This window comes from Falco naumanni, chromosome 3 (genome assembly GCF_017639655.2).
Source record: "Falco naumanni isolate bFalNau1 chromosome 3, bFalNau1.pat, whole genome shotgun sequence".
Taxonomy (NCBI): Eukaryota; Metazoa; Chordata; class Aves; order Falconiformes; family Falconidae; genus Falco; species Falco naumanni.
The window spans coordinates 9467791-9482932 of record NC_054056.1 but is presented as its reverse complement, the minus strand read 5'-3'; the positions used below and the strand labels follow the sequence as shown (position 1 = coordinate 9482932).

At 48.8% G+C, this 15142-nt stretch overlaps 1 protein-coding gene across 1 annotated transcript in view; it reads left to right on the top strand.

Annotated features, from left to right (window-relative positions):
* Positions 1-419: 419 nt before the first annotated feature.
* The window catches only part of CASZ1 (castor zinc finger 1), a 207226-nt gene continuing 192503 nt past the window's right edge, over positions 420-15142 (top strand). The window contains exon 1 of the mRNA XM_040585420.1: positions 420-629. The gene's annotated coding sequence lies outside the window, so the exon portion shown is untranslated. The remainder of the gene's footprint in view (positions 630-15142) is intronic.

The following is a 15142-nucleotide window of genomic DNA, read 5'->3' as shown; positions in this document are numbered from 1 at the left end:
GTAAAATAGAAGCTGAACATTGTGCCTAGGAAAACCAGCTGGAGAATAAGGAAATACAGGCAGCCTAGTTATTGTGATCTCCATGGAACTCCGTCTCAGGGAACTCAGGTGGGCAGAGGTCACCAGGCTGCAAAATAGAAAATTTCATAAAACTTCCAGTGCCTCGCTGGGAGGGAGGACAGGCCGGAGGGAGGAACCGCCTGGTGCGGGGACAGGGCAGGAGACAGAAAGCTGCCCGCGCGGGCTGGGAGATGGGGCCGTTTTCTCGCCTTTTCCCTAGCCAGGGGAGGCTGATCCGGTCCGGGTTTTGCAGGCGCCCCTCCCTTGCCTGCCTTCCCTGCCTGCCTGGAGACCGAGTCCGTTCCGTGCCCGCTCCCTCCCCGCTGCTCCCCCCTTCCCCTCCTGGGCGGGCCGGGGCAGGCGGCGGCGTGATCCAGGCCGGGTTTTGCGCGCCGCCCGCCCTCCTGTTAGAAATAGGAAAATTCAATAATCAAAGCAAAGGGGAGCGCGAGGAGGAAAAATCCGGGATCAGGGCAAGTTTGATGGCGCATGCGCGCTGCAGCCTCCATCCCAAACACACACACATTTCCCTTGACTTGGAAAGTCACCCAAAGCAGCCCCAAGTGCAGGTAAGCCCGTCCGCTCCCGCCCGGCCCCGGCCCCGCCGCCGGCAGCCCCGGCTCAGCGGCGCCGGGGCCGGGGCGCTGCGCGGGCGGGCGGCCGGCGGCGCTGCCCGGCAGGTGGGCACCGCGCCGCGCTCCGCGCCCGGCTCCCGCGGGGCAGCGCTCAGCCTGCGCGGGCACCGGCCGGCGGCGGCCCCCCGCTCGGCGGGAGGCGGGCGGCGGCGGGGGGTGCCGCGGCGACGGGGCAGCGCCGTGCCCGCTCGGCGGCGGAGCCGGGGCTGCGGCGGCACCCGTCAATTCCCCGGACTTTGGCAGGAGCCCGGGCAGGGAACGGGGGAACACGTGTTCCCGCTCCGCGCCGGGCGCAGGTAACCGCGGCCCCGCCGCGCCGCGCCGCCCGGGGGTCCCGGCGCGGCCGAGCGCAAGCACCGGGGCGGCGCAGCGCGGGGAGGGGGGGGACGGCGGCAGCAAAGTTGGGCGAGCGGCGTCGGGAGCGCTCGGCGGGCAGGGCCGGGTGCCGGCGGGGCGAGCCGTGCCGGGGAACTTTCTGAAAAGTGGCCGGGCCGGGCCCGCGGGTGCTTCACCCGGCGCCCGCGGCGGGACAGTCGCAGCCCCCCGGCAGGGACGGGGTGGGCAGGGGGCCGCGGTGGCTGGGAGCGCGGCTCGGGGCAGCCGGTGCCCGGCCCCCCGGGCGAAGCAGCAGGTTATTTTTACCCGGTGGCATTTGCAGAATGCGCAGCTGATTTGCCATCCGGAGCCAGGAAGTGTCCCCCCCCCACCGCCTCCTTCCCCTTCTCGCCCCTTTCCCCCTTTTCCCCGTGCGCGGCGGGGCAGCGGCGGGCGGGGGGGGCGGGCGGCCGGGGCGGTGGCGGGCGGGGGGCGCGGGCTGGGGCTCCCGAGGGAGCCGCTGCCCGCGTCGGAGGCTCGGGGGACGAGGAACGGGGAACAGGTGTCCGAGCCGTCACTCAGAGCCCGGCCGGCGGGGGGGGGGGGCGGCGGGGCGCGGACGGAGGCAGCGAGGAGCGGTGCCGAGTCGGCACCCTGGGCGCCGCCGGGCGCGGAGCGCCGGTCCCGGCAGAGCGGTGGCCCGGGGGGCAGCGGGGCGCGGAGGAGGAGCGGGGCTCGGCCGCGGGCCGGGGCGGCGAGCGAGCTGTCAAGAGGCTCGGGCTGGCGCGGCCGGTCGCCTCGGTGCCGGCGCCGGGGCCGCCCGGCTGCGCGGCGGGCAACTTCTTCGGCAAACTTTTAGGGGTGGGTTGCGGCTGGAGGCTGCTCTGAATCACGGCGGTTTCGATCGATCGGCCCGAGCCCTCCTGCCCTTTGGGGCTGGAAAGGTGAAACTTTTCAGGAGCTGCACGTCCACCTTCTGTGTGCCCCCTCCTGTCCGCGCTGCACTGCACAGCGGGTCCTCGCCGCCGGCTCCCTGGAAGAGTAGCTGTCTCTCCCAAAACTTCATTGATGAATTTATTTCCTCTATTGATTTGCTGACTCTTAGCCTGGAATAATTTCCTGCAAAGGTTTTGGACTTCTCGTTTCCAGAAGTCCTGCCTGTTTCCCACCTACCCTTTATCTTTGTGTGGCTGCCACCTTGTTAGCTACCCTAAAGGTGGTTTGGAAGAGTTTATGGGGGAATATTGTTGAACTTCAGTAATCAAGTTTCCAGATCTTATGCCTCCTGTTTAATTTATTAGACTAGTTATTTATTCTGTTGATGATAATCTGTTGCTGGTTTCTATGGAGATGTTAAACTGATCTCTTTCAGAAATCAAACTCCATATGCACTAAAACGTTTAAAGGAGCAGCGTCCCCTTTTGTTTTCAGACTTTGTACCTTTTCAGTGCTTTTATTGGGCTCCTGTATATTTTATATATTAAAGCCTGAAGTTGAAGCTTTGTGCAAGACAGAGCTTATTATGGCTAACAGAAAGTCAGGGCTTTGATCCTTTTTTTGCATCATCATTTAAAACAGATCATTTTTCCCCCTCATCACAGAAGATAGCAGAACCCTTTCAAGATCAAAGAGTCCAGCTAAAAACTATTGTTTAAAAAAAAAAAAATAGAAAAAGAGCCAGTTAAATTAGGGGGATGTTTCCTTAATCTGCTTGTTTTGTTCTAAAGATTATTTTTTTTTTAGCAGTGAAAACAACAACAACAACAGAAACTTGTGGCAACTATATTGTTATTTTTATACCTCCCAAGTCTTTTTAATGTTAAAATAAGTTCAAAGTCAAATATCTCTAAAGATAAAGTGCTTGTTAGGGTGTTTTTATTACTTGGTTTCTAAATGTGGAAGGTCAGAATCCAGAAAGCTACCGCATTAGAGAAGGTTTTAATAGTCTTTGTCTCATCTTAATGAGACAGCAATCTAAAAAACATTTTCCCCGCAACATTTATAAATTATTTCAAAGAACTCTCTCTGCATATAACTCAGTTTTCTTTATTTCTTAACTTATCCATTGCATCATTACATGTGATTCAGTGCAATATCACTTTATAAAAAGTAATTGAGGTGAGAGAGGAAAATTTTCTTTTACGCTTAAAATTTGAGAACTCATGGTACGCTGCTGTGTTGATCAGGCTGACGCATAGTGCACACCAATTGTGGGGTTTTTGCTCATCTTCTGGAGAAAAGTTAAAAGGTTTGCAAAGAAAATAGTACCAGCACAATGCATGTTTAACACAGTAAAAACCCTCCTTGTTGTACTTTCTCTTACTGTACCTTCAAAATGTTTCCACTCCCTAGAACAGACGTTTGTCCTCTCTATGTGCTTCTATACTATTCTTAAAAATAAAAGAATAATCCTAGAGGAAATAGTGCATGGAACTCTTATAACTCATATATGTTTGTGTGTGTATGTGTCTATACATTTATATTTCACAGATACATATACACATACATGTATATGGAAAACACATAGGTTTATGATCTGTCCATACTAGACTTCATCTTTTTTCCTTGTTAATTTTTCTTCCCCCCCCTTAATTTTTGTGATTCATAGTGTGATGGATCATTTAAATTTTTTTTGGTAAATATTCTGTTTATTTGTTTGATTTGAATTGCAAACAGAATTGACTCTGACAAGTAAAAAGAGGAGGGGGGAAAAAAGGAAACACTATGGCTTTAAACTCAGGAGTTTGCATATTCTCCTTGTATCTTTCCCCTTTGCTAATTATTGTGTTGTTTTCAGAGCAAATATGTCATATCCATGGCGACCAGGCAGGTTTATTGTCTTTCAGAAGCAATAGCTCACATAAGTAATTAATGACTTCTTTTTTTTTTCCTCTGGCTTAGGTTAAACAGATCATTCAAGGAAAGTCATATCTCTCTCTTCCTCTCTCTCTTTTTTTTTTTAGCCCAGTGACATAAGAACATGAGTTAGAACAAGAAAATACTTTAACCAAGAAGTCAACAGCTTATTTTTCCTCATTTCTTTTTAAAAGCTCCAAGTGTCAGCTTTCCACACACATGACGTTGTCATTCTTGCAGTTTCAGAGCGAAGCCTTGGTACAGGGAAAAGCCACTGAAGGCTGGAGTTCAGTTGGTGGTTGTACAGCTGAGCAAAGTGTGTGCGTGTCTGTGTGTATATGTGTGGGGAGGTATTATTATTGCTTAAGGGTTTTGCTGTGTACTGGGAAAAACGTTTCCCTTGCTACCCACCCCCCCACCCCCCCATCTGTATTAAAATCAGTGTTAAAATAAAGGTGTGTTTTTGTATCTTGCAGATTGTAATTCAAACAGTTTCCAGGAAAGAATTAGTAATTCATTTTTATATACAGCATATATACACATACGCTTGAGCTCCACCCAAAACAATCAAGCTAGCTGGAAAAAAAAAACTTATTTCCTTTTCTTTTTAAGCCCAAGCAAACTTGCACAGTGACTTTCAAAAGCTTATTAAAAATAGTCCCCCCATTTTTGCAAGGAGTTTGCTGCAGGTATGAATCTTGTCCTTTCCCTTTCCAACTCTGTTTCTTCCTATTAAAGCTGAATGTGCTATCTGTCCAAGCCAGGGGCTGGTTATCCACTATGATTTACTGAGGTGGTGATTTTCAACCCCCCGCCCCCCCCCCCCCCCCCCCTTCCCCCAGCACCTTCACCCCTGTTTTGTTTTTGCTAATTTCATTTTCAGAAGGATTTACACACAGTCCAGCTATATAAATTCCTTGGGAGATAAAAGCGCCGCACACTTCCATAAACAAAAGCTTTTACTTGCATCCTGTCTTCCTTTTTTTCTTAAAGTAAAAAGGAAAAAACCCTAAAAACAAAACCCCAAGCCATCTGATTGAAGCAGGTATCATAAATGTATGCTGGTAATGATTCTGTATTCCACAATGCTGCTACTTTAACTTTTAAAATCTGTTTCCTTTCTGGTTTGTAACATTAATCAAAGAGCCGCTTCCTTCCAATTTTTCCACAGACTGGGGCTAATTAGAACCACTCGAATCATATTTTGTAAATTCCATGTGGATGTTACTTTAGGTTTCAAGATCGTGAATGCTTCAGGTTCAGTCTGGCTACACACTCTTAGGGTTATTTTTATTAATGCTTCTGTCTCCCAAACCAGTTCACGGTTTCTGTCCATTTACCCCAAACAGATTTGTGGGTTCACAAATAGGTGTGTCAGAAATAGACATTACAAGTTAGGAAAAAGAAAAGATGAGAGGGAAAGGGATTTTGCAGTGTAGTTTCCGAAGAGCAACAGAGAACCCCCTAAGTAACGTGAAGCTGAGGATTCAACAGACTTGATAATTGAGCCCTTAACCTCCTGATGTCTGTATCAGAAAAACAGAGTCTAGCAGAGGGAGACAAAGAATAAAAGCAAATACTGTGTAGGAGGAAGCTGGGGAGATGACTGAAATATTGAAGTATAGTTCAGGATATGTATAGATCAGTATATTATGTTTCCTTAGGTTCAGTTTTTCCCTCTGGTGAAACGTAGCTGGTTTAAAGGTGGCTTTGGGAGAACCTGATGTTTCTAATGCAGCGGAGAGCCTGGTGTTTCAATGGCGTGAGCAGATGTAACTTGGGAGAGACTTCTCTTGGAATTGGTGTTTATGTTTCCCTGTTTCCTTTTGTTTTTGAAGGACTGATTAGTGGTGGTTTGGGTTTTGGTTTTTTATTTTTTATTTTTTTTTAATCTTTATGGGAAGTTAAATAGCTAGAAGTTGGGAGTTTTCAGGTTGTGATTATTAGGTTGTGCTGAAGGGGTTTGAATCAAACCACTCTGAGCACCCGGCAAGGCGACTGCTTCCATGCTCAGCTACAGTATTTCTCTTCTCTGTATTTGTGTACCTAAATAGGGCATCCAAGAATTAGGGGGCAGTGGGATCACAAGAAGGATCTTAAAGTTAACTTGCTTTTGGTATATAAGACTGCAGCTTCAAAGAAAAGCAAGAGTGCATCGTAAATTTTGCTAAAATTAATCAACCGTTTAAGAGCTCCACATTAACGAGGTTTTCCAGGCAAGCAGCTTTCTTCTCCTCTTCTTCCTCTTTCTCATTCAAAGTCCAAGAGGGTTGGGGTGGAGGGGGGAGAATATGAGTAAGAAGAGGAAAGGGTGGAATTTGAGTAGAAATAATAAAAACAAAAAAGGCTGGATTTGTAGAATAGAAATCCTCATGTGTCCTTGATCCATATTGTCAGGGTTTTTTTTTTTTTTGGTCGGATTTGTCCTGTGTGCCTTTGACGGAAAAGGCACGTAGAGAGAGAGAGAGAGAGAGCGCGACAGAGGGGGAGAGAGAGAGACGTGTCACTGCTTTGGAGCTCATTATCATTCTTAATAAGTCTTAAGGAATAAAGAGGAGCATTGAGTGTAAATGCTGGGTAATCCTAACACTCCTCAAGGTGAGAGGAGTCTCGAGGACACAGAGAAAGAGAGTGAGGAGGAGGGGGCTACTGTGGGGGCAGGAGAGGAGACGTGGATGAAAGTGGCTTTTCAGGGAGCAGGCATGGTTGACTGGGCCTTGTGGCTCTGGGGTACTTCGGTTTTGTCCTGCAGGCCTGTGCTGGTGAAAGTTGTCTCCAAGTTTGCGTACCAGCAACGGTAGGCAACCCAGCTGGACCTTGGGGCTGACACATTGGCCTCTAACGGCGAGGTTCGCTGACAGGCTTTGGTTTGAGGAACAAGTCTGCTGTCCTCTCTTCTTCAGCCTGTGCTAAAGGGTCTCAGTCCTCGAGGGGGAGCGGTGCCCCAGGGCAGGGTGTGAGGCCGGGAGCTGTGCCCTGCCTCTGGTTTGGCGCCTGCTTCCTCTGCTCGGGGTGAGACCTCGCTCACTTCTCAACCTATGCACCCAGTTCTTAGCTCCTTTCCGTTTCTGCCTTATTGGATGTCACAGCTCCTCTTTGCCCGAATTTCCTAAAGCATCTGCCTCCCCGCACCTTTCCTTGCAAGGGAGGACGCACCCCTGCGCGGCTCGGACACTAGGTGGCTTAAAGTACAGGCACGGCTCCGTAAGGCAGCTGCCGGAGACGTTCATTCACTCTTTCTGGTGGGCTCCTTTATTCAAACTTCAGGCTGACAGCAAAACGTGGAGATGTCTTTGAATCCGTTGTGGATTCAGATATCGCACGACCTCCTTGGCAGTGTGTTCACAGTCACGTTGGAGGATTTGAGCCTGTGTGGCAGTAACGAGGAGGACACCGGTAGAAGGGAATTCAGGGGCAGGGCTGAGCTGCTTGCGCTGATGATAAGGAGTCAGGAACCTGCCTATGTTGCTGGGTCCTTCCTTCTCCAGGCAGATTTCACCATATCCATTTTAAAGGGTGTGCGTGTTCTTTTGGAAAGAAACATTTCAGGGTTGGCAGAGCCCTTCTTGCTATGCTGATGTGTGGTGGGAGATGCTTTGCCTTCAGTGATGCCCATTGGCCCTTCTTCCTGGTCTCTTATCTCAAGCCCAGTTGCAGGCAGAAGGGACTGCTGGAATTGGGAATTTGCCTACAACATCCAAAACCTGAGGAAAGGGGGGGCGAATTTTCTCTTTTTTTCACTCCTGCAGTCTGTGTTGCCTCTTTGGTTCAGCCCATAGCTTCTGGCTGGGGTATGAGCTTTGCCTTTTTTTTTTTTAAATGACTCTACATACCTTGAAGCAGGTGGGAAGGAGTTGTCAATGTTGAGTTTTGATCACTTAGCAGGAAAAGCCAAATACAATGAGGTGGAAGTGAAACTCTTGCTAAATGCTGGTTTTTCTGGGTCCAGGTGCTTGGCTTCAAGGTTAAGCGTTACATTGGTGATATTATTAGGTATTAAGTTATTAACAATGGAACTGCGGGGCTTGCCTGTACTTGGTAGAGAACCACTAAGAAACTGTATTAGGGCCGAGTTCATCCTGGTTTCTCCAGTAGTGCCCTTCCAGCATGCCTCAACCCTGAGCTGCAGGGAGCAGTAGAAAACACAAATGCAATTTTTGTGCTTCATCTGTGTTTTGAACTCTTTCCTGAGACAGCTAATGAGTTGTAGCAAGGAGGCATGGGCTCTTGTACTGAGGGATCTGCCTGCAACCCCTCATGCTTGCTCTGTCCAATGGCTGTTGATGAGGTGTCAGCTAATACCTTTCACGCGTGATTGAGCTGGTCTAGAATAGGACCGGGAGGTACAAGAGTCTGTATTCCCGGGATGAGCTCTAGAGCCGTCCAGCTGCAGAGGCCTCGTGTGTAATAAGCGCTGTAGGAAAAGGGTCTGTGTTTGCAAAACTGTCAGTTGTTTGGGGCATTTGGCTCCTTGCCTGCCATGGCATGTTGGGGTAGTTTTCTCTCCAGAAGGTATCCTATTTTTGGTTTTCTGCCAGCAGTGATGCTGTTTTGAAACAGAATAGGTTGCTTCCAAATTCTGAGCCACAGGGCTTGTCATTTCAATGACAATACAAGAAGTCACCTCAGAGTTGGTCTCTGAGGCTGGTCCTGAACCTTCTGCATGCAAAGTCAACTGGCAAGGATGGTCCCACTGCTGGGAGGGCAACACAGCATCATGTGTACCAGCATCCATCAGGCTTGGGAAGGAAGGAGGTAGATGAACTCTACAGATTCTTCAGGGGCTTTTTAGTTTTGGATACTATTCTTTGGAAGGATGGTGTGAACTAGAAAGCTTAGAAAGAGAATACGTACATCCCCTTGATGGGAAAGGACTATTTGAAATGGCAAAAGGGGTCTTATTTCAGTTTCGTAATAAAATGCTTTGTGTAATGTTGCTCAGGAGAGGCCTGTGGTAGTTCTTGTGGAACAAGTGTTAAGTGTGACCCTAGCACAAGTTTGCCCAGTGGGCTGGGAGAGAAGTTCACTGGCCAATGTTTCCTGAAAGTACAAAATAGTCTGGTTCTGGTCCTGGCTTTGGCTTGAAGGTAGGGATGGCAGTTGGCTCACCTGTAAGCCAGTTCTCTTCTTTCCTGGTTTTGCTTCTGCTTCCAATGGCAAAGGGAGTATGACTCCCAGCCCTATGCCTTTCCCAATGTGGCTAGGTAGGCCTTCTAAATAACATGACATGAATGTAGTTGGCATAAATGCAAACTGAGCTGTGTGGTCACAGCTATGGCTTCGAGGTATCTCCCTCCTGCCCTGCTCAGCCCATCCCCATGCCAGTGAGAGCGAGGGCTGCACAGAATCATGCTTGTCTGCTTGTTGCATGATGAGGCTGGCAAACAGCTCCCAGCCTGGCTGCCTCCCCATGGTGGCTGTGTCTGCAGAACATCCTCTCTGTAGGGCTGCTGGTGACGAGCCCCTCCCTCCATCAGTGCCTCAGGCCGGCCCAGCTTTATACCAGGGGAGCAGTGTCCTTTCACATTGGTGAGCCAGCAAAATCTCTCCCAGGGGTTATTGTAACCTCTCAGCAGCGATTTGCAAACAGGCATTCGGAGATAAAGTCTTGGTGCCGAGCTAAGGGCCAGTAGGGCAGATATGAAACGCGGCAGGTTTATGAAAGGGAAGGTGTATGAAATGCAGCCTGCATCTCCCATTTCACTGCACTATGCCAAAACACACAGTTTCTTATTTCAGTCACTGTGATCTTTCAAGGAGGTTAATTTCCATGACGAACTCCGGGCCACGTGCTTGGAGGATTTATCTAATTAGACTGACACTTTTCTTTTTTAAAAAAGAAAATTAAGCTGCACCTTGGAGGACTTAAGTATTTTAAACTGTGGGAGCGGCAGCAGGCAGTGTGATCCCTGCTCACAAAGCAGGGAGAGAGGAAATCTCCCCTTTTTCAGTCTCCTGTTCAAGACTTCACCAAAGGTCCCCATTTACTTAATTTTCTTACATGGTGGCTGGATGCTGAAGAGTGTTTTATCCTGCTTGAGTCCCTAAAGCCTCAGCTGCCTCTTTAACTTGTGTAAACTATTGATGTTCTGGGCTGTTACGTATTCGGGATGGAGTGGAGGGTAAAGGGGAGACCTGTTAACGCTCGTTAGCCATGTCCTAGAAAAATTGCATCCTCGCAGGGCAGTGAATGGAGTGCCTGCAACTGTGTAATGACTGAGGTAGGTATATATGTCCCTGTCATCATGCTTGAGCACCTCATGCTCATGAATGTGTGTACCGTTGAAGCTGGTGTGACTGTCCTTGTCTTGTCTGTGGTCACAGAGAAAAGTGAGCCCTGGGAGAGCCCCCTAGCCCTTCGTCCAGTCTTGCTGCAGTTGGATCATGTTTGGGTTTCCTGCTGAAAATGCCTTTCAGACAAGGACTGGAACCATGCTGTAATAAAAATAGAGGATTTTCAGTTGAGGCTGTCACATGCAGGCAAGCCCTGTACTTTTCTCGGACTGGATAGCTCTCACAATTGCAGGCACAGTGAATGATGCTGAATTTGTTCCCATCAGAGGGCTCCTGGAGTCCTGCTTTACACTCACTGCCTGCTGCCTGCCCGTTACTTGGCAGACTCCTTGTATCGCTGTTTGTGAATCCAGGTTCAGATCACTTTAGGTCTGATATTGCTGCAGCTGTTTATCCTTGCAAAGGAGATAGAAGGAAGGTCTTTGCAGGGCACTGTATTTGCTGCATTAAACTCAGACAACTCAGACCACATTTTCTTGCAGCCTAGGCTGGAACAGTGTAGCATTTGTGGGGTCTGGTACAAATGCAGGGGGAAGTGTCCATGCATAAGGGGCCAGCATGAGAGTAGCCTTGCTAACTCTGGTGGTAATACATTGATCCCCTTGGAGCTGTTCACATTGCGAGACTCTGCACAGAGTGAGAAAAATACGGTAGCCTTGTCCAAGGAGATGGTCACTGTGTGTGCTGCAGTGCCCAGCTGATATGCTGAGGAATCCATGGTGGATCAAACTTGAGATTTAATTTCTGTTTGTTTTTGGTGAAGAAAGGAACAAAAAATAGATGTTTCCTTTCACACACACACACACTGCAAAAGAAAAAGAGAAAGAAAAATAATAAAATCTACCAGGCGCTCAGAGGTCTAACCAATAAGAGCGCTGTCGGCTGGGGAGCGATCGTTCTGGCTTGGTCAGCCATCCCTAACAAGTTACGGGTTGTATAAACTCCCAGCTTACAGCTGTAAATTTACTCAATTTTGAATACAGCCACAAGCTGGCTCAGCAGGATCTGAAACAGTCTGCTCCAGTAGTTGCGGTATGCTTGAAATTCACAACTCCTGGGGGCCCCAGCTTCGGACATATGTAACTGTGGAGGGCCAGATCCTGGACCACACCACACATAGCCCTACTGTGCCCTAAATTGAAAGGGATCTCAGCAATATATGCTGCTGTGTTAATTTATCCTTTCTTAGCTTTTAGCTTCTCTGCCTTGGGTGAATGCCTCTTGATCTCCATAGCAGCAGGGTCCACTGCCCCTGTGCCTGTTCCTGTCCCTCACCTAAGACAGGAGCTTGGCCAGGGGAGTCTCCCTTGCAGAAAGTTTCCAAAATGCCGCCTGTTGCAGCAGTGCTGTCTCTGCTGTATTGTGTGGCAGATGGGCAGGATTTGGCCCGTATGCAGTCTGGGGCCCTTTCCTGCAGTGTATACTCAGCCCTGCGCTGAGGTGGAGTCAGTGGGTGTTTGCTGGAGTGACTGAGAGCAAAAGCATAGTTCTTACTTCAGTGTTCGTTGCAGCAGAAGGGACCGATCTCTCTGAACACCTGTAATGTTGCAATGTGTGATACTCCTAGAAGGTTGAACTTTCGGCTTGTCGGCAATGAACCCTGCTGCAAATAGGAGCATGTTAGTTGCATTGAAAGGGAATTTACCCCAAGTACGCCGTTAAATTTTGATCACCTCTTATGTGTTCAGAAATCGGACAATTAACAGCACCTAGGTGGAGACAGTCTAGGGGAAGAGGGGCATACCTGCCAGATCCTGATCCCAGCTCTCCTCTTACTGCTGGCTACATTTCATCATGTTTCTGATGGGGAAGCATTTTGTCCAAGACAAATCCTTTTATCTTGGAATGAGGCATCAAGTACTGCCATATTACTGTCATTGACACCATAGCCTTCAGCCAAACTGATGTGGTACTTTCTGTTTGCTGGAATGGACTTGGAAGGTAGAGTTGGCTTGAGAGATGGCTAACCCCAGACCTCCTCAACATGCACCTGGCAGCCTCTGCCCTGGGCTGCTATCCAGCTCTTGGAATCAGCTCATGACCATCTTCACTGGAGCGGGCAGGTTGCCTGGTTCAGGCTCCTCCAGGTATGAGAATGGTGAGGGCAGAGGTTATGGGGATAATATGGCTCCAAATATGGTGAGCGTTCACTCCTGAATTCAACTTCCTACAAATAAAAGAAAATGAGTGGATGCAAATGAAAGGTTTGTGAGAGGTTTCCTCTCCTGTCTTCCTCTTTTGCCCCGTGGAATTGTGCTGGCTCTGGCTGCCAAAGGGTTAAGGTGACTCATGCCCCTCTCACCAGATCTGCTGGCAGGAACGCTTCATCCCAGCCTCTAATTGGTGGTGTTTGCTCTGCACTTTCTCGCTCTGGTTTTGATGAAAACATTTAACCAGGAGCTTAGTGTGCAGAGGCTCCCAGCTGACAGCCGCTGCACTGTCTTTACCAAGTTGTCCTTGCTGTGTAAATTTAGCAACTGGGCTTAGGGGTGGCAGGGGAGGACAGACATACACAGTATCACAGCCACAGACCCCTTGGTTCCAGTCCTCAGGAAGCTCTGACCTACAGTAATCTTTAGGGTCCAGGCCCATATTTGCTGTAGTCCGCAGGTGCCTTTCTGTACCTGGACAGCCAGCAGCATTGGAAGCCAGTTCAGAGCCTTGAGGCTAGGCTGCAGAGGTGGGAAGAGTGGCCCTGATAGGTTCTGCAGGGCCTGGTCTTACCTGAGCAGGGGGACAGCTCAGTAGGGCTTGGGAGATCTGTTCTCAGACCCTCCAGCTGTGATCTTGGGGGATTCTTTCCCAGAGAACAGGCTTCGACAGGCCCTGTGCTGCAGAGGAAAGGTGAAGCTACTGGTTCTGTTACGTGGAGATGACCTACTCATTCCTTCCTATGCCATTTGGGAGCTTGTGCAGGATTTTCCCAACACAGTCTTTCATTGCAGCTGTTTCAAGTAATAACGTGTTCGTCTATAGGCTCTTCTAATGGGCTTCACTCTAAGAAGTCTCAGCTGATTTTAATTTTTGCCATGCAAGCGGCAGAGAAGTTACCACGTCCTTATGGAGACAGTCTTGAGAGCGGGCATGTCCAAGCTCCTCAGTTCCTACGTCACAGAACCCTTAGGCAGCAGCAGAACTGAAACAGCCCCTGGGGGAGATGCCAGTTTATCTGTGTTGCTACTGGAAAACACATTCAAATTTTTGCCCAAACAGGAGATTGTGACATGCAAGAAATTCACCTGAGCCCGTTGGGGCTGCCACTGCTCTGATATTTCTTTACTTTTCTTTCCTTATCTCTTGGTGATCTACCCTATGAACAGCAAAACAAATCCAGATGGGAAAATTTATAAACCAGAAAATCTGGATTCCCCATTCCTGGAAAAGCATGATTCCTTGTTCTCAGCCGCCTCCGTGTGTCATGGGGTCTGCCATGAAAAGATGCCAGAACTGTTGAAAGAGGCCAGGCCTACGTCTGCATTAGAGAAACTTAGCAGCAGCATAACACCCTGTGTGAGTGCGGGTTCCAAAAGATGTGCCGTACTGAGGGAAGCAAGATTTGCCCTAGGTAGACATTTGTCCTCTTTAGATGCATTTGAGGACCGTGCTGCGTATCATTTGGCTGAACCAATTATGCCTGTTGAGGGAAGTTTTCTGCCTGTTCCCTGACCCTGAGTATTGGAAGTCTGGAACCAAATACATGTGTCTCATTGAAAACAAAAAGAGACGGGCCAGGCCCTTGCTCCTCACAACATACTGTCTGTTATCAGCCCGGAGAAAGGGGAGCAAACAGGTGTAGGATAACAGTGCAACTGAGAGAGACCAAAGTGCATCATAAAATAAACAAACAGCCAGTGCTCCAGCTCCCCCAAATGCACCATTGACTTGCAGGGTCTACAGTGTGCTTTTGAAAGTGCTCTGAGCAAGTGCCCGCTCGGGGCACCATTTAATTTGCAGCCAGAAATGGGTTGATGATTATCTGCACTGTGGTAGTGCCTGGAAGCCCCCTGCCCATCTGGTCGTGCTCAGCACTGCGAGAGCAGTGTGAGCTCCCTGCCTCAAAATGCTTAGAGCTGGGGGAAGGAGGCTGCTTATAGGGCTGAGCAGCTGTGGGTCTGACTTGTGTTATGAAATCGAAGAAAGTAGGCCTGGGTGCAGAACCAAAGAAGGCATCTTAGCCTTCCCTTATCGTAAGTAGGGATCATAACTGTCTTTACTACGACCTTCACTGGGAGGAGCCCATCCAGCCTCTTCTGTCTTAACAGTCTTTCCTCCTGAGATTTCTTAGGTCAAGATCTTTGTACCAGGACTATATGTGATTTCCTTGCACTTTTTCTTACTGTGAGAATCTTCCATTGCCGCTTGTGCTTTAGGGCTGGCAAAGCTCACAGTGGTGCTGCTGGCATTTTCATTGCATTTTGTGAAGCAGCAGCTTGGCTTACTTTATCCCATCAGCAGCCAGCGCTTTAGTGTCTTGGAGTGACTCAGCCACTGGAATTATGCTTACCCAACAATACCTTTTGTCCTTTGCCCAAAAATTCTGGCCAAGAAAAAGGGAAAAAGGAGGAGGGAGAAAAGAAAGAAAAGACAAAATTCTGCATTTAGTTGTCCTTTCAGCACAGGTGGTGCCAGTTGGTTTTTGCTTTATTTGTACAGGGTGGGGAGAAGAGAAAAAGAAAACAAGGTGGAACTCGGACAAGGCCCAGGAAATGTTTGAGCCTGACAACAATTTTCCTTTGTTCAGGGGAGCGGGGGAAAGAGAACAGAAAAAAGGGGCAGAAGACCAGCTGAAACCAACCTCAGCCCTGTGCTCTTGGGCAGGTTTCTTCTTCCTATTCTTTATTGTTTGGGGTTTTTTGTTTTGCTCAGGTGTCTTGTGATAATTTTGTTTACGCTAAGGCCTTTGTATGCTCCCTTCTAGAAGGTGGATAGATGAAAGGCTTTCTGTGACACATTTGTTATTTGGATTGGCAGGATTTATCATT